General features: G+C 42.3%; 1 protein-coding gene across 1 annotated transcript in view; it reads left to right on the top strand.

Moving 5' to 3' along the window:
- The window catches only part of ZFYVE9 (zinc finger FYVE-type containing 9), a 134,298-nt gene that overhangs the window by 1,136 nt on the left and 107,888 nt on the right, over positions 1 to 25,274 (top strand). The gene's annotated exons all lie outside the window — the stretch shown is intronic.

Raw genomic sequence — 25,274 nt, 5'->3', positions numbered from 1 at the left:
AGAGGGTGTCACAGTGCCTATGGGTGACCAGTGAGTGCTGGTGTTTCATCACATCACATATGGCGACACATCACAGTTGGCTACCCGCTGGACTGCTCGTGCGCGACGCCACTGTATGCGTTCCACCCTTGAATCCAGGTTCAAGCCTCACCATCCAAGTGGACATAGAGTTTGATTATATTTATGCCGAGTGAAGCGAGGCCGTACCCGCAAGAAGCCCTGTGTTGGAACGCATATGGCGCCGTCGTGCATGACCACTCCAGCGGGTAGCAAAATGTGATGGGCAGCCGAATGTGACTTGACACTGGCATCAGGGGAACTAAATGTCCCAGCGTGCACATTTAGGACTAATACCAAAGCAGGGTGCCACAGTGTCTATGGATAATGAGGTAGCTGTACAGTGAGTGCTCAGGAGGGAGGTACGCAGGCCTCGGTCTGTGCCATTACACCTGTACACTGAGATGCTGTGTGATCCTCCTGGTCCCATTTATAGTCTTCTTCCCTTGGTGCTCTGTTCTAGCAGATCTGGGCTGAGTACTGCACCAGTGCTTTGTGTACCCGGACTGGTATAATACCCGCTTCATGTGACAGTTGGCAGAGCATAACCTGTGTGTGAGCAACATCTGCAGCTTCCTCTCTGCCATTTACTTTCTATTTCTAAGGACTACATATCCCATGGTACCTTGCTGTCTGCAAGTAGTGATCCTTGTACCGCCTCCTGAAACTCCTCTCAGCACCTCTGTGGTTTAGAAGGCAGGTTCTGTGAAATGTGTGACACAGCAGTGCTACTCACGGGACATAGTGACTATGTGTCAGAGAATTTAGGAAGTAAATGTGGATCTTCACAAAGTAACCTTACAAACTTGAAGGTCTTTCAAATAATAGGAGTAGGCTAGAAATAATTGAAATACAATGTATAATTGCAATGTGATGTGGAAATAAATGTATGGTTTGAAAATTTGACCATAGATACACTTATACTGACAACCCCTATGCAGTCTGTCTTGGGTTTTTTTTTTTAGCACATATAAAACCACAATCCTTCTTCCTTTTTTTCTTTTTTCTTTTTTTCTTTTTTTAATTTATGGATAGGATGTTGAGATATTGCACTTTTAGTTTATCATTGTCCATGTTAATGAGATTCTCCCCATCTGGCTAAAAAATTTAGAGAATACGGAATTTTAAGTTGTCACCAGAACAGGAATAGAGGAGAAATCTTCTGATGGGTGAACTTGTTTTGTTAAATTGAAACTCCAGCCAAAGACGATGCTTAGCCATTTTCACTGTAATGAATGAACATTAGTGCAGTGTGTACAGTGTGCGGCCTCTGATGTGTTATTTAATACTCTTACTTTCAGTATGCTCAGCACTAAATGTCTGGTGCTGAAACTTTCAGCCCCGTCTGGAGTATTCAGATCACAGCCGGCCGCTCGATCACTCACTCTGCAGCTCATCAATGCTGAAAACTGCCGTTTCAGTGCATGCAAGGTGCTGTGTGACTGGAGGAGAAGAGCTTGTGGTGTTAATCTGCACTTCCTCCAATCTCAGAATGCCTTGCATACTTTTAAAAGAATGCAAGATGTTATCAGATTGGACGGGCTGCAATGCGGGCGACTTACAATTCTGGTTGGAGCACTCCGATTATGGTAAGTTTTGGCACTGACTGCACAGGGGGGATAAAAGTAATAATATTACATAAAACAGCAGTAGCCGCATATTGCACATACTTCATTAGCTTTAGGGATGCACCGATACCAATTTTTATATATATATATATATATATATATATATATATATATATATATATATATATATATATATATATATATATATATATATATATAATTTTTTTTTTTTTTTAATTATTATTATTTTTTTTTTATTATTTACCGATACCAGTTACTAATACCTACCGAAACTGTTTTGTTTTTCCTTCAGCTATCAGCAATGGTACAAAGCATTGAAAAGTTATTTACAAATTAAATAAATAGATTTTTTTTTTTTTTATATTGTGCTTTTTTAACGTGAAATGTGTAAAATATTCACAAATAAAGCAAACAATGTTTTTTTTATATCGTTTATAAAATAGATTTATAAAAATAGTTTATAAAAAAAAAAAATCAGGAAAATAATTAAATGGAAGAGAATAGGGAGTAAATTAAGGATTAATAAGGGGTTAAACAGAGGAACATTTGTTCATCCCTTTGATCTGCAGTTGAAGAAACAGATTAAAAAAGAAACAAACAATGTTTATTTTTATTAGTGTTTCAGTGGCTGAGCAATGTTGTTAATAAACATTGCCAGCTGCTTTTTTTTTTTTTTTTGAGAGCTCCAATTACCAGACTTCTTTAACACTTCAGCTGTCAACAGGGGAGACTGACAGCTCAAAGAACCGAGCCTGAAAGTTTCGGTTTCAGGTATTGGTGCATTTGCAGGCCTGTCGATACTTGGCAAATGCTGTGTGTAAACAAAAAAAGTAGAACAAAAGTACCATATAATAATAATAAAAAAAAAAAAACAATGATAAGGTCCCAAAGTACACTCGCATAAGAACAAATCACATGCAGCTGGTATGTCTGTGTAGGAAGACAATGAGTGTGCAATAGGTGTTAAAGCGGAGGTCCACCCTAAAATGGACCTCCGCTCATCGGAATCCCCCCCCCCCCCTCCGGCGCCACAATTGGCACCTTTCAGGGGGGAGGGGGGTGCAGTTACCTGGATAATCCAGGTAACTGCACCCATTTCCGGGATAGCTGTCTGCGGAAAGGGGCGTAGATTACGCCCCTTTCCGCAACTGCCCGCCCCTTTGCGCAAGTGCCCCGCTGCTTGCTGGGAAACACACAGTTCCCAGAGGCAGCGGGGACCGTCCGGATTGCGCCGTGCGGCTCGCGCATGCGCAGTAGGGAACCGGGAAATGAAGCCGAAAGGCTCCATTTCCTGATTCCCATACCCAAGATGGCGACGGCAGGACCCGACAGACGACCTAGCGATCGGCTTCGGGTGCCGACATCGCGGGCGCGCTGGACAGGTAAGTGTCACTATTTTAAAAGTCAGCAGCTGCAGTATTTGTAGCTGCTGGCTTTTAAAAAAAAAAAAAACGCGGAGTCCCGGTGGACTCCCGCTTTAAATATAGCCACCAACACTAGAGTGAGAGAAATAATTCTGGAGCCCTTATCTACAGTTACCTCTAAACTAATGACTGGTAAAGGCTTTTAAAGTGCCGTGTATGGACATTTTTTTTTTTTTAAAGATGTATGGGCAATTTTGGATACCAGATTTTGTCACTATTTTACTGGCACATGGAGTTTTAAGGCTGGACATGTTGAGTTTGTATTTACTCATCGCTACCCAACCTCATTTTTTATATATTACCAAAAAATTGGGTAATACTGTATATTGTAGTGTTTGTGTTCAGTACCTTTTATTGTATTTGCCACTGAAAATATGTGCATTTGGTAAACGTACTTATATCATGTGACATAAAAAAGAGCACAATGCAACCATTATATTCTCCAGGGTCTCGCTTTCAGAAATAATACTTGGAGATTTTAACAAATTTTCAGGCCTAAAATATGCATTTAACACCTGGTAGATAAGTCTCTAAAATATAACTAAATGCAAAATCTTTTTTTTTTTATAAAAAAAAAAAAAAATTTGCTAGAGTGTGGAAGTGTTAGGTTTTTCCTGCTTTCTGTGTCCCTTTTTAGAGATTCACCCTTTCTATTTGATCTTTTATCAATGGTTGTAAAAGAAAATTGCACATTTTGCGTTGTCACCAGAACGCTAATAAAGGGGAAATATTCCCTTCTACCCCGGTGACAACAAAGGATTGCCTCACTTTAGACTGATTCCCTCCCACTTCCTCTTTTAGTTATAGGACAGGAAGTGAAGAGAAATCTCTCCAATGGGACACAGATGGCACAAAATAAACTGTCAGGTGTGATCACCCTCTCTTACTGTGTTCACAATTTAAGAAAAAAAAAAAAAAAAGTTTTACCCATAGTTCTACTTTAATGTATGTTGTCATATGCGTGAGGAGCATTTGGGTGAGTGAAAATTTCCCTTCTGCAGAGTTACAATATATTGGAATGGATTGATTCCCTATTCCCAGTGGTGATGTTAATGTACCATTGTACCACTGGTCTCATGATACGGAGAGGTGCCTTTTATTGCGGCAGAATTGATTTCTTATTAGCTGCAGTAAAAATAAAATGGAGGTTTTAAAACGTCACTTCATGAATTGACATTATTGCTATAAATTATACTGTTTAGGCTTAGAAAATTTTCACTTATTATATAGAAGATCAATTCAAAATTGACTGCTTTTTCGTATTTCTTCTTCTGTCATTGTTTTGTCATCACTGACAAATAGTACCAGAATAATTTTGAACTAAAGACTTAGTCCACTAAACATGGTACATTCCCAAATTCCTCACACTCAAATTGCCCCCCCCCCTCTTACCTAAAATCCCGGGGGGGGGGGGGAACTCACCACAAAAGGTGCATGCAGTATTTTATGAGACAATTGTGTGTTACCATGCATTGCGTTGGCAAGGTGTGCTTGGGTACTATTAGGAATGAATGGCACAGCAATGCACTACTGCAGTTTAACCTCTTTAGAGGAATACGTTGGAGAATTATTTTGGGTTCACAGGTTCCATTCCAAATTTAATTTGTGTTCCAGACTAATCAGTACTATGAGGGCCACATTGTATATTTTACAAATATTTGCAAGCCTAAAAAAAATAAATCTGTTTTATAAATGAATTATTAATATTTAAATGACTATGTTTTACTTGGGGCTTTTTTGTATGATGTGACCAAGAAACTCTCTCGGGCACCCCCTTATGTCCCCATTAGAGTCCTTTGAGCACCCCCCCTTCACCTGGTTACCCATCAGAGCCCCCCCCCCCCCTTACATCAGGGTCTCCATCAGAGTTTCCTCCTTTTACATCAGGGCACCCCCTTACCTTACACAGTGTGAGAGCCCAAGAGCTTGGCTGTAGCAGCAGGGGGTCTGCTTGGACAAAGTGCTGTCCTTCTGTGATACTAGGGCAAGCACTTAGAGTATGTAAACCCAACACTTCATATTCCTGATATGTGCCTGCTCTACCATATACTTGTATAAAGCAGTATCCCGTTCTTTGTGTGTGAAATCTCTGGTGTGCCTGCCAGTTCCTCTGCTTTCCTGTTAAAAACTGACCACACTAGGTAGGAGAACACACCATGGTCAGTTTTCTAGTTATGCTGGGAACCCAGTGTGCTCTCCTCCAATGATCAGACTCACCATCCTTCCCTGCACAGTCTTTTACTGGGAAGTTCAGTGTGTTGCAACTGAGAACAGATAGTGATCACTTAGAAGAAATAAGTGTGTGTATATATATATATATATATATATATATATATAATTTTTTTTAAATATCTAGACACAAAAGTTTTTCTTTTACATTTCTATTTTAAACAAAATAGGTTGTTTCCATCAAATAACGGCTACAGCAGTCGTCCAGTTCTGGGAGGGTGTCCATAGATGTCCTCCCAGAGCCCTGCATCATGCATGGCTTTTGTGGTGTGCATCGGATGCGCTCTCTGACCCGCTGTGTCCCCTGGACACAGCTGATCACAGATTGTGGTAAAGGACCAATCACAGTAGCCCTTTACCATGTGATCAGCTGTGTCCAATCACACATAAACAAACTTGCCGGTTATTGGCAGTCCTTTCCTTCCATACTGTGTCTGTGGGAGGAAAGGAGAGCAGTTAACCTGCAAGCCTGTCAGCATGTCGTTTACACTGATTATCAGCGCACATCAGAGAAGAAGAAAAATTACTTATTTGCAAAATGTTAGAACAGAAGCATTTTTTTTCTTTTCAAAACGTTTGGTCTTTTTTCATTTGTTTAGAAAACAAAGTGGTGATTTACATACCACCAGGAGAAAGCGCTATCTGTCTTAAAAAAAAAAAAAAAAAAAAATGAGAAGGGGGTAAAAGGGCCTGGCATTGAAGTGGTTAATAATGTATACTTGTAGTCCTAGCATCCGATGTCAATACAGTGATGACACACCTGAGACTGGAGACTAAAAGGTTTGGGAGGGTGGGCTGGAGAAGAGGGTTTTGAATTGCTGGGGAGAAAAGGAGGCCATGGTAGGCTGACCTGTGTGAGAGACGACTGACGCCAGCTGTGGGCAGGATAAAATAAGTTAAAAAGCTATGGGTTGGGTGCATTTATCACCTGGGTCACTGGTCTCTAAATTTTTGCCCCAATCGTTCTCTTTAGAGACATCTTCAATAATAATTCTATATGAAGACAATATCTACTTTACATTGAACATACATTTTTTTTTTTTCTGAGTGGTCTTCAGCTAACTTGTCACTAAATACCAAGAGCTTATTGTTCACTTCGTAAGCCTAAAATCATTGGAATAAAACACAGGATGCCATTATAGGGTGGAGAACAAAATGCCTTTCTTGAGTAAACATCTTAAAGTAGATCCATCGCCTCTACAACAGGGGTGTTTTGTCTCCTGAAGTCTTACTCATGGGAACGCTCTGTAGAGTTCAGCATTCGTCATCGGAAGCGAAGCAGAGATTTAGCAAGCTTGGTTGTTTTAGTAAATTGGTTGACTTTTTAGTTATGTTGTTGACAGATCTGGTTTTAGCTGGTACTACACAAGGGGGTTATTTACTAAAGTAAAATCCACTTTGCACTGCAAGTGCACTTTAAAGTAAAGTCGCTGTAGATCCGAGGGGGACATGCAAGGAAAAAAAACCCCCAGCATTTTAGCTTGCAAATGATTGGATTATAAAATCAGCAGAGCTTTCCCTCATTTCAGATCTACCCCTTAGATTTAGAGCGACTGCACTTCCAAGTGCACTTGCAGTGCAAAGTGGATTTGCCTTTTGTAAATAACCCCAAATGAACACATTGCACACAGTAAAATAACTAAAAGCTCAAATCTGGTTTAATTTTTTTTTTCTGTGCTATGGTCCCCCAGCTTGTTGACCACGTGAAGACCTTGAGGCCTTTTTCTAACCCTTCTCAGATATAGGTAAAAATCTGTATTTTTTCGCAAAAAAATTACTTAGAACCCCCAAACCTTATATATATTTTAAAGCAGTGGCCCTAGAGAATAAAATGTTGGGTGTTAGTTTTTTTATTTTGCACGGTATTTGCACTGCGGTTTTTTAAATGCAGTTAAAAAAAGCATACACGTAATGAATTTTAATGCACAAAAACACAATATAATGCCCAATTGTTTGGTCAATTCTAAAAGATGATGTTCCGCAGAGTAAATGGATGTCATGCTTTCAAACTACCAAAAAGATGTTCATATATGGAAGGAGCGCCAGTCCAAAAGATTAATTTATTGATATTGTGTTAAGACAGCCAACACGTTTCGGGGGTCAAAGGAACCCCCCCTCATCAGGGTTTCGGTTAGAATTGAAAACCTTCAGTCGAATCAAAGTAAGGCTTTCCTGTTTGAATCTGTGCAGGGAAGATGATTGCTGGATTAGGATCCCTGGCCGGCAGTATCTGCATCAGCAGTCAAAATTAATATCTGCATTAGCAGTCAAAACTTTAGAATTGCGCAGGTCTATAGAACGGCGACAAATTATATAGATTATATTGTTCAAATCCTTTACAGGTTACCACTTTAGATTTACACAGGAGGTCTAGTGCTAGAATTATTGTTCTCGATCTGACGTTAGTGGTGATACCTCACGTGTGGTGTGATTGCTGTTTATGTACATACCCAGCTGTAGCCGGTAGCAGTAATCATTGTATTCTGCTGGCTGGGTAGGCTCCTGTGGTGGAATGAAGAAAAATTGGGCAGCTTAAGGGGAAGGGTTTTTTTTTTTTCAAATATAATTTTTTATTATTATTATTATTATTAACATCCAACATGGGCTAGGACAATAGAATACAGATATATATTAAAAACAACAGAAAAAGGAAGGGAAAAAAATATAATTAACATCAACACATGGAGGAAGAGATGAGACAGGGTTTAATTTCATATACCGTATATACTCGAGTATAGGCCGACCCGAGTATAAGCCGAGGCCCCCAATTTACCCCCAAAAAACTGGGAAACCTATTGACTCGTGTATAAGCCGAGGGTGAGATATGCCTGTCCATCCCTGTGTGTGTCCGTCCATCCCTCTGTGTCCGTCCATCCCTGTGTGTCCGTCCATCCCTGTGTGTGTGTCCATCCATCCATCCCTGTGTGTGTGTCCATCCATCCATCCCTGTGTGTGTGTCCATCCATCCATCCCTGTGTGTGTGTGTGTGTGTGTGCGTCCATCCATCCATCCATCCCTGTGTGTGTGTGTGCGTCCATCCATCCATCCATCCCTGTGTGTGTGTGTGTGTGTCCATCCATCCATCCCTGTGTGTGTGTGTGTGTCCATCCATCCATCCATCCCTGTGTGTGTGTGTGTGTGTGTCCATCCATCCATCCATCCCTGTGTGTGTGTGTCCATCCATCCATCCGTGTGTGTGTGTGTGTGTGTGTGTCCGTGCAGCCTTGTGTGTCCAGCCTACCTGTGTCCCGAGCCTCCGTGTCGTCCCGTCCCGAGCCTCCGTGTCGTCCCGTCCCGAGCCTCCGTGTCGTCCCGTCCCGAGCCTCCGTGTCGTCCCGTCCCGAGCCTCCGTGTCGTCCCATGCCAGGATCGCCGCTCTTCGTCGGCGCCCTGGCGGCCATTCCCCTGTTCAAAAGCCGCGCCTCCGCCTCCGCCTGTGATAGGCGGAACACTCAATTTCCCAGCAGTCAGTGTTCCGCCTATCACGGACATCGGCTCATCCGAGGATGAGCCGATGTCCGTGATAGGCGGAACACTGACTGCTGGGAAATTGAGTGTTCCGCCTATCACAGGCGGAGGCGGAGGCGCGGCTTTTGAAAGGTAGAATGGCCGCTGTCTGTCTGCTCGACACGCTGTTCGGGCAGTCAGACAGCGGTGACTCGAGTATAAGCCGAGGGGGGCACTTTCAGCCTCAAAAAAGAGGCTGAAAATCTCGGCTTATACTCGAGTATATACGGTACATTTTCAAGCTTGTGATTATATATCAAGTGACGAATACCTCCTAAAATGAATGCTAAGATGTCAAAGCCCTCTTCATCAATAAATCCTCCGATAGGAGGTGATGGAGGAAGGAAAGCTTCGGTCACCTTCTGTCTCCTCTCCCAACCACCCCATCTGGGTGGAACTCCATCGCTAGCGGTGGGGGGGGTCAGGGAAAAGGGAGGGCACACAAGGGTAGGGAAGAAGGGGAAATCCAAGGAGGAAGTAGGGAAGGGGAGGTATGGGAGGACCCTGGTTGATTCAGGGTGGCTTTGAAGTCCATGCTTACTCGGATATTAACCTCATAAAGAAGTCCTAAGGGTGATATCCTCTAGGGAGAGAATGAATTCCAGAGCGCCCATGTCTTGTTATATTTTTCTTGTTGGTGCCTTGCAGTGAGCACTAGGTCTTACATTTGACTAATGTCCTCTACCCTCCGGATCCAACTAGCCACGGTTCGTGGGGTTTGACTTTTCCATTGAAGTGAAATGCAGGATTTTGCGGCATTTAACAAGTGGTGTACGACTTTTTGTATCTTTTAGTTGATATCGTGTTTACATGCAATAGAAAGAAGGTCGGGTCGTCTGGGACATTATATTCCGTAAATGTCTGGATAGTTGTTCTGACTGTAGACTAGAAACTGGATAGCTTCAGATGAGACCGAAATATATGTAGTAACGCACCCCTCCCTGACATCTCCAGCAAAGTGCTGAGGTGTTCAGGTAATATGTATGTAAAGCATGTGGGGTTAGGAGCTTATAATTTGTCTCCTGTACTTTTGTTCAGATGGAGGATTTTATGGTGAATGTTATGATACGTTGGGTCTGGTTCGAAGTAAATGTACAGTTCAGGTAGGGGAAGGGGGTTTACTGGACAACAACATTATTGGAATATGGCAATGCCCTTTATCTAGAGTCCGTGTATAATAAATCGGACTGTGGACAGTCTATTGAATTCCAGATGCTTTCTAGTGAATTATAACAAAATTCACTAGAAACTACCAAATCTATACATCATAAGTCAGGATATCCCCACATTGTATGTATGATTGCAGTTTGTGTATAGGAACATTCAAGTATCGAATACTGAAACGAACATAAACTATATTATAGGATAGATAATCCTTCATTTTGGCTGTTGTCAGTCTTGCTTTTTCTTGTGATTAAAAGTGTGAAGGCGTGCAATCCTTGCCAGGGATTACACAGATAATGACAAAATCCCACATTAAGGTTTCATCTGGGCAAACAATCTACTGTGCCATATGAATAATAATTTTGATCCAGTACAGAGAGTTTAGTAAAACTTTGGTCAGTTTAAATGCAGAAAATGGAGAGAGAAAAAAAACATTTTTCTTTACTGCTTTCTCATCATTCTTTGCACTCTAGCAGTAACTTTTAGCCCCCTTTCACATGGAGAAGACTCTGGCAACGGATCCGCCTGCTCAGCAGGTAATCTGTCCGCTAATACCTACTGAGCAGATGGATGACAGGTCCGTGTATGCAGAGTGGACACGGACACGGTTTGCTGTTCTATGAGGCGGGGAGATCCGATCTGCCTGACGGATCTGCCCGCTCGTGCCCTTTCTTCTTCTTTTTGCGATTTCGGGGGGTGCGATTTCCATTGACATCTGTGCAGAAACCCACAGAGTTGTCTGTGAAATCGCAGCCGAAATTGGGACTGACATGCGGGAGTGAAATTGTGCGAGTTCAGCTGAACTCACAAGGCTTCATTCCCGCAGCTCAGTATGAATCTGGGCTTAGACCAGAGTTTTGTGTTAATCTCTCAGTAGTGGCAGCAGAGGGACCATCTTGTTAATGTCATTGACGAAAATATTTTCATCATTCTTTTTGTCAGAGACGTGTTTTCAGTGACGAAAACTAGATGGAAATCAATTCGAATTTTCGTCAGTTGATGAAAATCAATGCCAATTTATATCAACGAACGAAAACTGAGCTAAAATGTAGTAGATAATAATAGCTTAATATGAAGCGGTCAGGAGTGGCTGGGATCATGGAAAGGCAGTAGATGCCGGTGATGAGATCCAGAAAAGCTGTTGGAGAGCCTCCGCCGTGGGAACCTCAGAAGAACTGTCAGATGGAGCTGTCAAAAACCTGGGTGCTAGTAGCCAATCCGGAACTGTTTCAGAGGCAAACTCACACTTCCTTCATCAGTTGATAGAGGCGTGGTTTTGCCTTTTGAAACAATTCAGATGACTAAAATCCGAATAAAACTAAAATGGCATTTTAGTCAAAAGACTATGACTAAAACGTATTTGAAATTTGATGTCAAAATTAAAGTATTTGTAAAGTCTTTTTTTTGTTAAAAATAACAAAACGTATAATTACCTGCTCTGTGCAGGGGGTTTTGCACAGAGCAGCCCATATTCTCCTCTTCCCGGGGTCCCTCTTTGGTGGTCTTGGCCCCTCCCTCCTGTTGAGTGCTCCCACAGCAAGCAGCTTGCTATGGGGGCGCCCGAGCCCCCTGTGCCCATTCAGACATTGAACTGTGTCACCACCCCCTTTCTCTCCTCATTGGTTGACTGACCTTGATTGACAGCAGTAGGAGCCAATGGCGTTGTGCTGTCTCAGCCAATGAGGAGAGGAGTCGCGGGCAGCCAAGACACTTCTGCCAAATTGCTGGATCTAGAGACCCCAGGTAAGTATTAGGGGACTGCTGCACACAGAAGGATTTTTATTTTAACGCATAAAATGCATTAAAGTGGAAGTAAACTTCCATCTCTGAATTTTACCTATAGGTAAGCCTATAATGGGGCTTATCTATAGGTAGTGTAAATATCTCCTCAACATGCACTGTTTAGGAGATAATTACTGTAAATGCAGCCGGTGACAACCTCGGAGGCCGTTCTTTCAGAGCCCTGTGCTGTAAACGATGGCTCCTGTGCACATGCGCAGGAGGGACATCATCGCGGCTCCGGCCAGTCACAGCCGGGAAGCAAGACGAGTGAAGATGGGAGCGCCGGCAGCTCTGACCTCTCGGTGCTGGAAGAGCTTCGTTTTAAGAGAAGTTTAACATAATGTGCTAGTATGCGATGCATACTAGCACATTATGTCATTACCTTGCAGGGTAGAAGAAAAAGTTCAGCGGTTTACAACCGCTTTAAGATTAAAAAAAATAAAAAAACACCTTCTGCCTTTTCACTTTAACATTTGTTGGACAAATTCAAAAGTACCGAGAATCACTTCGATTTGCAGCTCAAAAACATTCCAACATTTATTTTTTCTCTGATCTTTTTATATGCCAGTTTTGATTCTGAACATGTTTTTACGCAGAAAGTAAGTTCTTTGCTGTTACATCATACTTATCGGGTCAAATAATACAGATCTTAGACATTAAACTCAGAGCGTGATGTACAAGATAAAATAGCTTGCCATTATTATAACGATTGCTTATCTGTAAAACTCAGTTTCAGAATGTACTAGAAGCCATCAAGAACGATGATTACAGACCTGCCACTTTTCTGCTGGTGTCAAAAATGTGTCACTTACTACATACACTTCTACTTCTCACAGGAGACTACAGGAAGGAAAAATGAAGACAAAGTGGGAGAAATTTACAATTAAAATGTACCAGTAGTGACAGCAGAGCTGAAATGAACTGGCGCCTACGTAGCTGTAAAATCTCAGGTCACCCAATATGCAAATCTTGACTTTCAGCTCTGACGTTTGAGCTCTAGCCCTTCCTCTCCTGGCTCCCATACATTACTATAGGTTGGCGAGGCTTTGCATTACATTTATGGACCATTAGGAAGAGGTGAAGGACAGAAGGTTGTGGACCAGAGCTCCATCGCTTCTCTGAAACATTTTGCTTATTTATTTAAATAAACTATACTTGCCTTAATTCATCCCACCTATTCTGTTTGAGAATAGTCTGCTGAAGTATGCTTGTGTATCTTGTTGCAGTTGCACAACCCTTTTGTCTAAGAAATGATCTACCCGTACTCCTCGGAGTACAGCCTCTCATAGGAAAGAGTGAGATGGCATACATGGGTTGTAAAGGTTTGTGTTTTTTCACCTTAATGCATCCTATGCGCTAAGGTGAAAAAACACCTGTCAGTGACCAGTCCCCATCCCCTGTAACCCCCCCCCCCCCGTTTTACTTGCCTGAACCCTCAAACTTGTCCCACTGGAACGCACCGTCTCTCTGCTAGGGGGTTCTCAGCTGTTGATTGGATAGATTGATAGCAGCGCAACCACTAGCTCCCACTGCTGTCAATTAAATCCAATGATGTAGCTGCTGGGGGGCGAGGCCGAGTCCTGCATTTGGTGTCTATGGATGTCGAATGCTGGACTCTGGAGCACACCCGCAAGGTAACCCCCCCGGGAGAGTGCTTCTCCCAGGGGCTTATCTGATGTGAGGAGGAGCCGAGAGCTGCCGAGGGACCCCAGAAGACGAGGTTCGGGGGCCACTCTGTGCAAAACGAGCTGCACAGTGGAGGTAAGTAGGTAAGTATGACATGTTTGTTATTTAAAAAAAAAAAAAAAAATTACTTTAGCATCACTTTAAGTTGATTCAATGAGGGAGGCCAGTAAGACCCAGTGAGAGGCTATTCCACCCAGGAATGGGACCACACAGTGAAAATATACAGGTACATATTTATCCTAGTGAACTGCACTCGGGGGGGAGTGGGCAAATAATTAAAGGACAACTGTACAAAGTACAAAAATATGAGCCTAGGGATCCTGTTCCTGCACTTTAGGAATAACAGCTTTTTTATTTTTATCTTGACAAAGTTCCTTTGATAAGTCAGTTAAGGCATGTTGCCGACAAGCATGTAGGCAATGCTTTTAAAGTGATTGTAAAGGAATTTTATTTTAAATAACAACCATGTTATACTTGCCTGCTCTGTACAGTGGAATTGCACAGAGCGGCCTCAAACCTCCTCTTGTCGGGTCTTCTGCGCGTGCCCCCATAGCTAGCTGCTTGCTATGGGGGTACCTGTGTGGGCTTGATCCTGAGCTTTGCTATCTGTGTCCATAGACACAGATGACACAACCCGGCCCACTCCCTCGCCACAGGTTTGGACAGACTGCAGTGGGAGCCAGTGGTTCGCATTGCCTCCATAAAACCTATGACAGCGGGGAGAGATAAGACAGACCCACTGCAGATGGGCAGAGAACTGGATCGAGTGAGAACTCAGGTATGTATGGGGGAGGGGGGGTGTGAGGGCTATTACTGAATGGGTTAAAGTATTAAGGTAAAAATGTTTAGGCTTTAGAACACCTTTAAGGTATAAAGCTTAGATTACTTAGGACACGCAATGTCATGAATGCTTTCATGCTTATGCCCAATTCTGACCCTACCATTTGAATGTCGCAGCTGAGATCGAGACTCTTCAGACCAGGGTAATGTTTTTCCAGTCTTCTGTTGTCCAATTTTGGTGAGCCTGTGCAAATTATAGCCTCAGTTTCCTGTTCTTAGCTGATAGGAGTGGCACTCGGTGTGGTCTTCTGCTGTTGTGTTGTAGCCCATCTGCTTCAAAGTTCGATGTGTTGTGCGTTCAAAGATGGTATTCTGCATACCTTGGTTGTATTGAGGAGTTATTTGAGTTACTGTTTCCTTTCTATCATTTGCAACCAGTCTGCCCATTCTCCTCTGACATCAACAAGGCATTTTCATTCACACAACTGCCGCTCACTGGATATTTTCTTTTTCTCAAACCATTCTCTGTAAACGTTAGAGAGGGTTGTGCGTGAGAATCCCAGTAGATCAGCAGTTTTTGAAATACTCAGACCAGCCCGTCTGGCACCAACAACCATCCCATGTTCAACGTCACTTAAATCCCCTTTCTTCACCATTCTGATTCTTGGTTTGAACTCCAGCAAGTCGTCCTCATCACGTCTAGATGCCTAATTGCAATTGATTTGCTGCTGTTTGGCTGATTAGCAATTTGTATTACCAAGCAATTGAACAAGTATTTTTCCTAACAAATTAATTCAAGACCATGCTGCAAAAATGAATACACCCCAGTGAAGGTCTTAAGAGCAAAGCTAAATTTTAGACAACAAAATCCTAATTTAACAAGAATAATTATTCATAAAAATGTATTATTCATTAAACAGGTGTCCAGCAAACAGTTGATTATAAAAGGGCGGTTACTTAACAAAGAAAACCCCTTCCCATTTTATGCTGTCAGCAATGGCACCACATGGAAGAGAAAATATCACAAGACCTGAGAAAGAAAATAATTTCTTTACACAAGAAAGGTGAAGGCTACAAGATCAGCTTTTCTTATCAGTCAGAATACTTTAGCAAAAGTGATACAAAAATTTAACGAAGATGGAGCTGCAGCCATCTCGCAGAGACATCCAGGCCGTCCAAATAAGTTAACTCCTCGACACGGGCTTCTTCTGATTAGAAGAGTTGAAGAAAATCGCCTTGCAAGTGCACAGCAGTTAAAGAAGTAGAAAGCCAAACTGGGGTGATTGTTTCACGTGACACAACGGTGTGCACTGCAGAGGAATGACATGCATGGGTGTGGTCCACGAAGGAAGCCTCTCCTAAAACCCATGCACAAAGAAGCCCACCTAAAATTTGCCAGGACCCATACTGAGAAAGAAGAGGACTACCGGGACGCTGTACTTTGGAGTGATGATACCAAGATAAATGTTTTTGGAACTGATGGCTTCAAAACTGTATGGCATCACAAAGGTGAGGAGTACAAAGAAAAATGCATGGTACCTACAGCGAAACATGGTGGTGTCAGTGTCCTGTAGGGCTGCATGAGTGCTGTTGGTGTCGGGGATCTGCATTTCATTGATGGCGTCATAAAGTCAGATGTACTGCTCTATATTGAAAGAGAAGATGCTACCATCACTCCGAGCCATTGGTTGTCGTGCACTTTTCCAACATGACAATGATTCAAAACACACCTCTAAGGCCACTGTTGCATTTCTGAAAAACAGGGTGAAAGTGATTCAGTGGTCAAGTATGTCTTCTGATCTAAACCCAATTGAACACCTATGGGGAACTCTGAAGAGACAAGTTGAGCATCACTCTCCATCCAGCATCTAGGCTCTAAAAGAGGTGGTTCTTGAAGAATGGGAAAAGATAGATGTTGCAATATGTCACCAACTTGTTCATTCCATGCCTAGAAGACTTGGTAATGTCCTTACAAATCATGGAGGGCATACAAAATGGTAAATGCGTTTAGGGGTGCACATCTTCACTGGTCTCACAATTCGATTCCCGATGCATCACGATTACCAGCGAGCTCCCACTTCCACCCTCCAATCTTCTGGGACACATCACAAGTCCCAATAAAATTGCCGGCTATGCAGGAAAGCGCAGTGAGACATGCGCACCCTGCTGTGAAACTGCAAGCTGTCACAGCCAGATGCCCACAGAAGTATAGCCAGCGCTGTGGACAGGCAGGGGAGAGAAGGGAGGATTTGGGTGGCCACGTCGCTGGATTGTGGGACAGGTGAGTGTCTTTTTATTAAAAGTCAGTAGATACACTTTTTTGGTAGCTGCTGACTTTTAATAAACAAAAAATTGACTGTAACTCCGCTTTGAATTAAAAAATAACCTCACTTCCTTAAAAAGTGCACTAATCCGGTGCACGATAAGGGAACAAGCATTCACACACACTGCTGCTGGGAGGTCAGGAGGGATTACAATCCACAGCCGACAAACAGCCCTGTGAAGTTCCCTGTACTGTCTCTCTACTGACCAGTGGCAGCTGCTGGTCACATTTTTGGGGGGCGCAACCAAACTGAAAAATACTGAACCTCGCCCATCATATGCAGCCACCTGTGGCCGTCAAATGTAGCCATCACTTAACTAACCCCCCCCCCCCCCCCACAATGCACGGGCCACCACTGGTGCTGACAGTTCCTTGGCATTCCTGTTTGCACCTTTCAGCACACTAGGGGTTAACAGTGGAATGTTCAAAGGGGAAGCCCAGGGAACTGTCAGCACGAGTGCGAGGTGTAAGAGTAAAAACACATTTGTACTCTACTTACTGTTAAAATTACTGTGTTTTAATAAATGCCGTGTTACAATGAATGAAGTACCCCGCTGTATGTGCTTTTTAAAAAAAATATGGAACTTCATACCGAATTTCACAGTACAATACATGCCGCTCATGTGACTGCCCTGCCCGACCCGCCTCTCGCGTCTCTCCTGACGCCAGTGGGGAATTCTCAGCCCCACCTGCTGAGAATTCCCCGCTGACATCAAGAGAGACGTGAGAGGCGGGTCGGGCAGAGCAGTCACATGAGCGGCATTTATTGTACTGTGAAATTCGGTATGAAGTTCCATATTTTTTAAAAAAAGCACATACAGCGGGGTACTTCATTGTAACACGGCATTAAAACACAGTAATTTTAACACTACGCTCAGAAGACTCTCCCAGGTGGGGTGGGGCAAGTCTGGATGATGTCACCTGATAATTTTCCAATCGTATTCATCGATGCCGCATCGGGGACACCCAGATCACGATGCAATGATTAATTTCAGCACCCCTAAAATGTCATTTTTGCATCAACTAATATGAGTAAAACTGAAGATTTTGTAATATAAGTTATATTATTAACCTTACTTTCATGTAATGATCTAAACAAATGTTCTATAAAACTCTGTTTTGTCAAAATGTTGGAAAGAGATATTGATTAAAATCTTACTTTTCAAAAGGGGTGTACTCATTTATGCTGAACACTGTGTGTGTGTGTGTGTGATTTTTATTTATTTTTTTTCTCTTAAAAAAATGACATGTTGATTCTGCTGAAAATCCAGTTCGCTCCTAGCTTCCTATAGTAAACGGATGATTCTGCCTTTGCTACACTGACATCCAAAGAAATGTTTTTCTCTGTTGGACTACAGAACATCTCCATTTTTTAGATGAGATGAGAAGTGTAGTGTTCTATAGTTCAACAAGGAACAAGTCAAGGCAGACAGCCCTTGTGTGATTTCAGTACAGCATAGGCAGCATTGTCTGCTACAGTTAGTTGGGATCAGCAGGTATTTTTCTGTACCTACAGCATATTTTACAAAGCAAATCATGAGAAAAATATGCATATATTGCAGAGATGTACTGCCTATGTTTCTTGTTTTTAGATTTTGCACAGATATTTTCTGTTCATATGAAAACAAGACAAATGTGCTTTAGGTTGAGTTTTTATAATTGATTTCATCATTGGAACTGAATCCATTTGTTCAAAAAAAAAAAATGTAAGAAAAAAGGTATAACATAAAATTTACAGTCTGTGCAGCATACATGCTGGTTCCAATGTTCTGTGCTTCAACCCCATTGTTGAAATGTGTAAAAGGGACATTTGTGTTGATCAAAAAGTGTTTTCATGAATGCAAAGCGAGTATGTTCTAATAGAAGACATTAGCAAGCTGTTTTTGACTTGATGGTGTAAACGGCATCTGTGAATCACGCTGGATGAATAAGGCATGGTTATGATGACAACCTTTTTGTAGGTCATTGTCTGCATGAAGTCATCTCTGATCAGCATGTATCATTACATGGGTGGGCCTATGTACGCTGTGTTTTCTCAACCGTCGGGGTAGCTGTGGACCTCTGCTGTGTTTAGATACATTTGCTCTCATTACCAGCAGCAAACAGAGGCTCTGATCTGTGAATTGTGTGACATGGGCAATAGTTCTGGGCAGGGTGGATTTGATTTAAATCGATAGCAAAAAAGGCTTGATTTAAATCAACTCGATTTTTAAATCATAATTTTTAGGCCCCTTTCACATGGACGATCCGTTGAGGTCCGCCTGTCAGTTTTTTATACGGACCTGAACGGATGCTCCATAGAGCTCTATGGAGCGTCGGATGTCAGCGGTGACAAGTCCGCTGACATCCGACCCGCTCCGATCCGAAAAAGTGTGACGGAGGAAAAAAAGCAATTTTTCCATCCGTCATCGGATGACGACGGACACTGCGGTCCGTCGTCACCTGATCTCCCATAGGGGAGAGCGGCGCTGTGACAGGTCCGTCCCTGCGCAGTGTACAGAGACAGACCTGTCATCTTCCTGCTCAGCGGAGGACCCTTAAAGAGCAACTGTCATTTCTGTCCTGCAGCAGCTCCTCCTCTGACCCGCTGTTAACTCACCAACAGTGCCCTTTACTTTAATGGAACAGCTGGTGATGTGGCAGTGACACAACAAGGTGAGGGGCATGGCTGCAGCCGCTGAATGGATGGCCACTAAAAGGCGCTGCCATGATGGATCTGAAATGACAGGTGCTCTTTAAATATAAGGACTTATTCTTGCTGGTAGTTAGTTTTTAATATTTGCAAACAAAATAAAGATTTCCTATTTAAAAAAATAAGCTGTCAAGTTAGTAAATATTACCAAACTAGGTCTCTTTTACGGCCTTTTTGCTCCACAAGGGAGGAATAAAGCACTTCAAGCTATCTGCACAAAGATCACAACATTTTTAAGCTTTTTGAAGGTTTCATTTTAATTTTTACTGCTTGCCCTTCCTCCTCACACTTAGAGCCTGGTACAGATGCATTTCTCTTCAGTCATACAGTTTGTAGTGTACATAGATTTGCAAAACAATGGGATAAAGGAATATTCCTGAACTTTGTTTTATCTGATGGTTACTGTAAAATTCTGTGAATGCACAATGCAGTGCACATTATCTGGATTCATTGAATGTGTTTACCAAAAATTTTAATATTGCAGAATATACAACCTCATGCTACATAACTAAGCTCCATTTCATGGTGAATAAAGTAAATTACTAATATATCTTAAATAGATTCTTACTCCAAAAGAAGTTTATTAAATTAAATTCGAAAATCAAAAAAATCGGCTTATTTATTTATTTTAGATGAAAAATAAAATAAAAAATCATATATAATTTTTTTTTCTTTTTTTAATCCACCCTGGTTCTGGGATCAAACTGATCCATTCACTTGCATGGTTGCACCCTGCTTGCCATTACAATTACATTTTATGGCTCGTAGCTGAATTTACTGACATTATCCCCCTATCTTCTAGCTTTCTGTTTAGGCTGCACAGTTAAAGCGTCGTCATCTGTTAGTTCGTTTTGCATGTATTGGAGCCTTGACAAGCAGATTTTCAGTGATGCAATGAACATAATTGGCCTGTTCAGGTGATTGTAATTTACAAGAGGGTTTTATATTCATAAGGGATTTGCACTTTTTAACAAGAGGCTGAGGTTGAAAATAAAGCTCGTTAATTAGCTAAGATTGCTGAATCACAAAATGCTGCCAATCGGCATGACAGTTTAGAGGGATTTTCTTCTTTAAAATAGAACTACAGGAAAAAGTAACATGAATATATACGGTATGTTGTGGTCTGCATTAACACAGCAGTTTCTGTTTTATAGAGTTTTATTACCTGTTTATCCTGCCAGTAGAGCTTGTTGATTTTCCACTTCTTTTAAAACTAGGTTCACATCTGTGCAGGTGGTTCCCGCTGTGGGTCTGCACCTTTTCCCGCTGTGGGTCTGCACCTTTACCCGCTGTGGGTCTGCACCTTTTTTCCCCGCTGTGGGTCTGCACCTTTTTTCCCCGCGGTGGGTCTGCACCTTTTTTCCCCGCGGTGGGTCTGCACCTTTTTTCCCCGCGGTGGGTCTGCACCTTTTTTCCCCGCGGTGGGTCTGCACCTTTTTTCCCCGCGGTGGGTCTGCACCTTTTTTCCCCGCGGTGGGTCTGCACCTTTTTTCCCCGCGGTGGGTCTGCACCTTTTTTCCCCGCGGTGGGTCTGCACCTTTTTTCCCCGCGGTGGGTCTGCACCTTTTTTCCCCGCGGTGGGTCTGCACCTTTTTTCCCCGCTGTGGGTCTGCACCTTTTTTCCCCCGCTGTGGGTCTGCACCTTTTTTCCCCCGCTGTGGGTCTGCACCTTTTTTCCCCGCTGTGGGTCTGCACCTTTTTTCCCGCTGTGGGTCTGAAGAAAAAAAATATTGCAGGGACATTTTTCCACCATTTCAGGAGGCATGGGAGTCCATTTAAATGAATGGGCTGCTGTGCCGGTGCACAATTGTGGCTTGCAGAACTGCATCATTGTTAACCTAGTCTTACCCGGTGGCAAAGCTGTTTGCTCTGTACAAAAAAAAAAAAAAATCACTGCATTGTTGTGTACTGGGTAGTTTTAAGGTGGACTTAAAGGGGTTGTAAAGTGTCATGGTTTTTCACCTTAATGCATTCATGCATTAAGGTGAAAAACCTTCTGTGCGGCAGCAGCCCCCGTTTTCTTGCCTGATCGTTTCAGCAACATGGACGAGCACAGCATCTCCAGTTGCTGTCTCGGGTCCTCATTGGCTAGAGTATTAGCGGCAGGAGCCAATGGCTCCCACTGCTGTCAATCAAATCCAGTGACACGGGAGGTGGGGCCGAGTCCTGCTGTCTATGTCAATGGACGCAGAAGCAGGATTCAGGAGAGCGTCCGCATGCGTACTCCCATGGAAAGTGGCTCCCCTTGGGGGCACTTAAGAGGAGGAGCCAGGAGCACCTCCAGGGGACCCCAGAAAAGGATTGGGGCCACTCTACGCAAACCCTTGCACAGAGAAGGTAATTTTAACATGTATGTTTTTGTTTGTTTTTTTAAAAACAAAACTTTACAATCACTTTAAACCTCTTAATTTCCAAGGTTTTTAGTGCATCTGCAGCCTTTAGTCATTTGGTCTAAAAAAAATTACTTATTTTGTACTATTAATACTATTACAAATATTTTCACAAAATGAAATAAATTTCAACTATTTAACATGAGTACAAGGGCCCCCAAAATGTGTAGGTGTTGATATACAATGCTCAGCATAAATGAGTACACCCCAACAGATTTGTCAAAAAAAACTTTACTTTCCTTTCAGATCCCCATTTTCTATGGGGTACTATACTACAAAATGCTCCCACAAATGCGAGCCATTGATTGCAACCAAGATTTGTTCATTTGCACACAAAAAAAAAATATTTTTCCTAACAAATGCATTTAAGACCATCTTGTAAAAATGAATACATCCCAATTAAAGTCTTAGGAGCAAAGCTAAATTTTAGACAACAAAATCCTTATTAAGAATTCAACTGCATGTGCGTCTAATTATTCATTAAACAGCAGATAGTTGATTATAAAAGGGTGTTATTTAACAAAGAAAACCCCTTTCCATAAGCTTTACTTATCAGTCAGAATACTGTAGAAGTGTTACAAAAATTTAACAAAGATGAAACTGCAACCATCTCACAGAGACATCCAAGCCATCCACGGAATTTAACACCTCGACAGGAGCGACTTCTGATGAGAAGGGTTGAAGAAAATCGCCATGCAAGTTTACTGCAGTTAAAGAAGTAGAAAGGGGTGAGGTGATTGTTTACCATGACACAATACAGCATACAATGCAGAGGAATGGCATGCATGGGTGTGGTCCACGATGGAAGTCTCTCCTAAAGCCCATGCACAAAAAAGCAGCTAGAATTTGCCAGGGCCCATACCGAAAAAGAAGACTACTGGGACTCTGGGTGATGAATGTTTTTGGAACTGATGGCTTCAAAACTGGCGCCAGCGAGGAGTACATGGTTTCTATAGTAAAACATGGTGATAGCATTGTCCTCCTGTGGGGCTGCACGAGTGCTGTTGGTGTCGGGGAGCTGCATTTCATTGATGGCGTCATAAATTCAGATGTACTGCTGTATAATGAAAGATGCTACCATCACTCCGTGCCCTTGGTTGTCGTGCACTTTTCCAACATGACAATGAGCCAAAACACACATTTAAGACCACTGTTGTATTTCTGAAGAAAAGGGTGAAAGTGATTCAGTGGCCAATTATGTCACCTATGGGTAATTCTGAAGAGACAAGTTGAGCATCACTCCCCATCCAGCATTTAGGCTCTAAAAGAGGTCAGTCTTGAAGAATTGGAAAAAGATGTTGCAATATGTCGCAAACTTGTTCATTCCATGCCTAGAAGACTTGGTGCTATCCTTAAATCATGGAGGTCATACAAAATGCTAGATGTAGTAGTTTTTGTTGTGTAGTAGTAGTAGTTTGTTGTTATATTCACTTTTGCATCAACTAAATTGAATAAAACTGAAGATTTTGTAATCCAAGTTATATTATTAACCTTACTTTTATGTAATGAACTAAACAAATGTATAAAACTGTTTTGTCAAAATGTTGGAAATAGTTCTTGTGTACATTGAGATATTGATTAAAATCTTACTTTTCAAAAGGGGTGTACTTGTTTATGCTGAGCACCATCCCACATGGTTAATAAACAGGTAACTATAGTTAATATTTCCAGATATTAAGCATTTTCCATCACAATTTCTTGAATTCATTGACTGACTAGTTTGGGATGATGTTACACGAGGGCTATTGTGAACGGGTTTAATAAAAAAAAAAAAAAATCAGACTATGTTGACTTGAAAAATAACCGATTTTTGTAGGCTAAAAATTGTGTGCAATTGCACAAAACGGGTACCCAAAAAATAGGTGGTGCATGAAAAATGCTGCAGCTCATCAATTTGGAGTCAAACTAAAATAACGGGCCTCTTATTTACCATATTTTTCACTCCATAAGATGCACCTGACCATAAGACACACCTGGTTTTAGAGGTTGAAAACAAGAAAAAAAAATATTCTGAACCAAATGGTGTACTAAAATATTTTCCAGTGCCCATGAAATGCAGAGTGAGCATTACCATAGAAAATGCAGAGTGACCATTACCATAGAAATTATTGGCAGGGTATCGTAGAGTATTGGCAAGGTATTGGTAAATATTGGCAGGGTATCAGCGAGTATTGGCAGGGTATGGCAGGGAATTGAAGGATGGCTGTGACTGCACTTGTCACAGAGCAGCGCTGTGGGCACTACACATGCAGCCCACAGCGCTGCTGCCATCCCTCCACTGTACAGATCTGTACACAGAGGGGAGAGAGGAACCGGTTTGTTTACAAGCGATCGCTCCATCATTTGACGGAGTGATCACATTGCAAACGGTGGGTGCACCAAGATGGCCGCCGCTCTGGAGCTAGGCCAAAGTCACGGTCTTTCCTAAGGCCGAGGCCGCGGAGCACTCCGGAGCATGGCAGGGGGGTGGTGCCAAGCGCATATTCACACCATAAGACGCAGGCACATTTTCCCCCATATTTCTGGGGGAAAAAAGTGTGTCTTATGATCCGAAAAATACGGTATTCTCAACCAAATGGTGTACTAAAATATTTTCCAGTGCCCATGAAATGCAGAGTTACCATTACCATAGAAAATGCAGAGTGACCATTGCCTTACATATTATCCCAGCGACCTGCCTATTCGTCCTGTCCTCGGTCCACCCTCCTCCTCCCCGGCCATCGTTCCTAAGAGCCACGCCCGGCACCCACGAGGGGTTTAGAAGTCTGTCCCCTGCTCTCCTGCCTCTCTTCCGGTGGTGGTAACAAGAGGTGATACGAGCTGTGGCAGGGGGCGGTGCCAGCGGCGGGGGGTGGTGCTTATCGTATATTCGCACCATAAGACGCAGGGTACATTTTCCCCCAAATTTCTGGGGGAAAAAATTGCGTCTTCTAGTCCAAAAATCCGGTATCCTTTTCTGTCTGGTGTAGGAAGTGTTGTGTGTGTTGTTTTTTTTATTTTTTTTTTATATAGGGGTAAAAAAAAGTGTTAAACAGTATATACTACATTCACCTGCTGTGTGCACAGTTATTAAGCAAGTGAGCATAATTAAATCATAATTTTTATGCATATTGTCCAACTCCAAGCTGTATAAACGTGAATGTTTTTATTGGATTTAAGCATATCCGGTATATCAAGGTGCGCATATTTATTAGGCAGCTTCTTTTTCTCTGGCAAAATGGGCCAAAAAGAGCTTTAACTGACTCTGAAAAGTCAAAATTGTAAAGACTTTCAGAGGAATGCAGCACTCTTGAAATTGATAAGATATTGGGGCGTGATCACAGAACCATCAAATGTTTTGTTGCAAACAGTCGTCAGGGTCGCAAGAAACATGTTGAGAGAAAAAAAAATGCAAATCAACTGCCAATGATTTGAGCAAAATCAAACGTAAAGCTACCAGGAACCCATTATTATCCTTCAGAATTGCAACCTACCTGGAGTGCCCAGAAGTACAAGTTGTTCAGTGCTTAGAGACATGGCCAAGGTAAGGAAGGCTGAAGCCCTATTACAAGACACATAAGTTGAAATGTCAAGACTGGGCCAAGAAATATCTGAAGACAGATTTTTCAAAGGTTTTATGGGCTGATGAGATGAGTGACTCTTGACGGACCA

The sequence above is a fragment of the Lithobates pipiens genome, unplaced genomic scaffold (genome assembly GCF_037356315.1).
Source record: "Lithobates pipiens isolate NorthernLeopardFrog02 unplaced genomic scaffold, aLitPip1_a1.2 Scaffold_23, whole genome shotgun sequence".
Lineage (NCBI taxonomy): Eukaryota > Metazoa > Chordata > Amphibia > Anura > Ranidae > Lithobates > Lithobates pipiens.
This window is presented reverse-complemented; position numbering and strand designations above follow the sequence as displayed.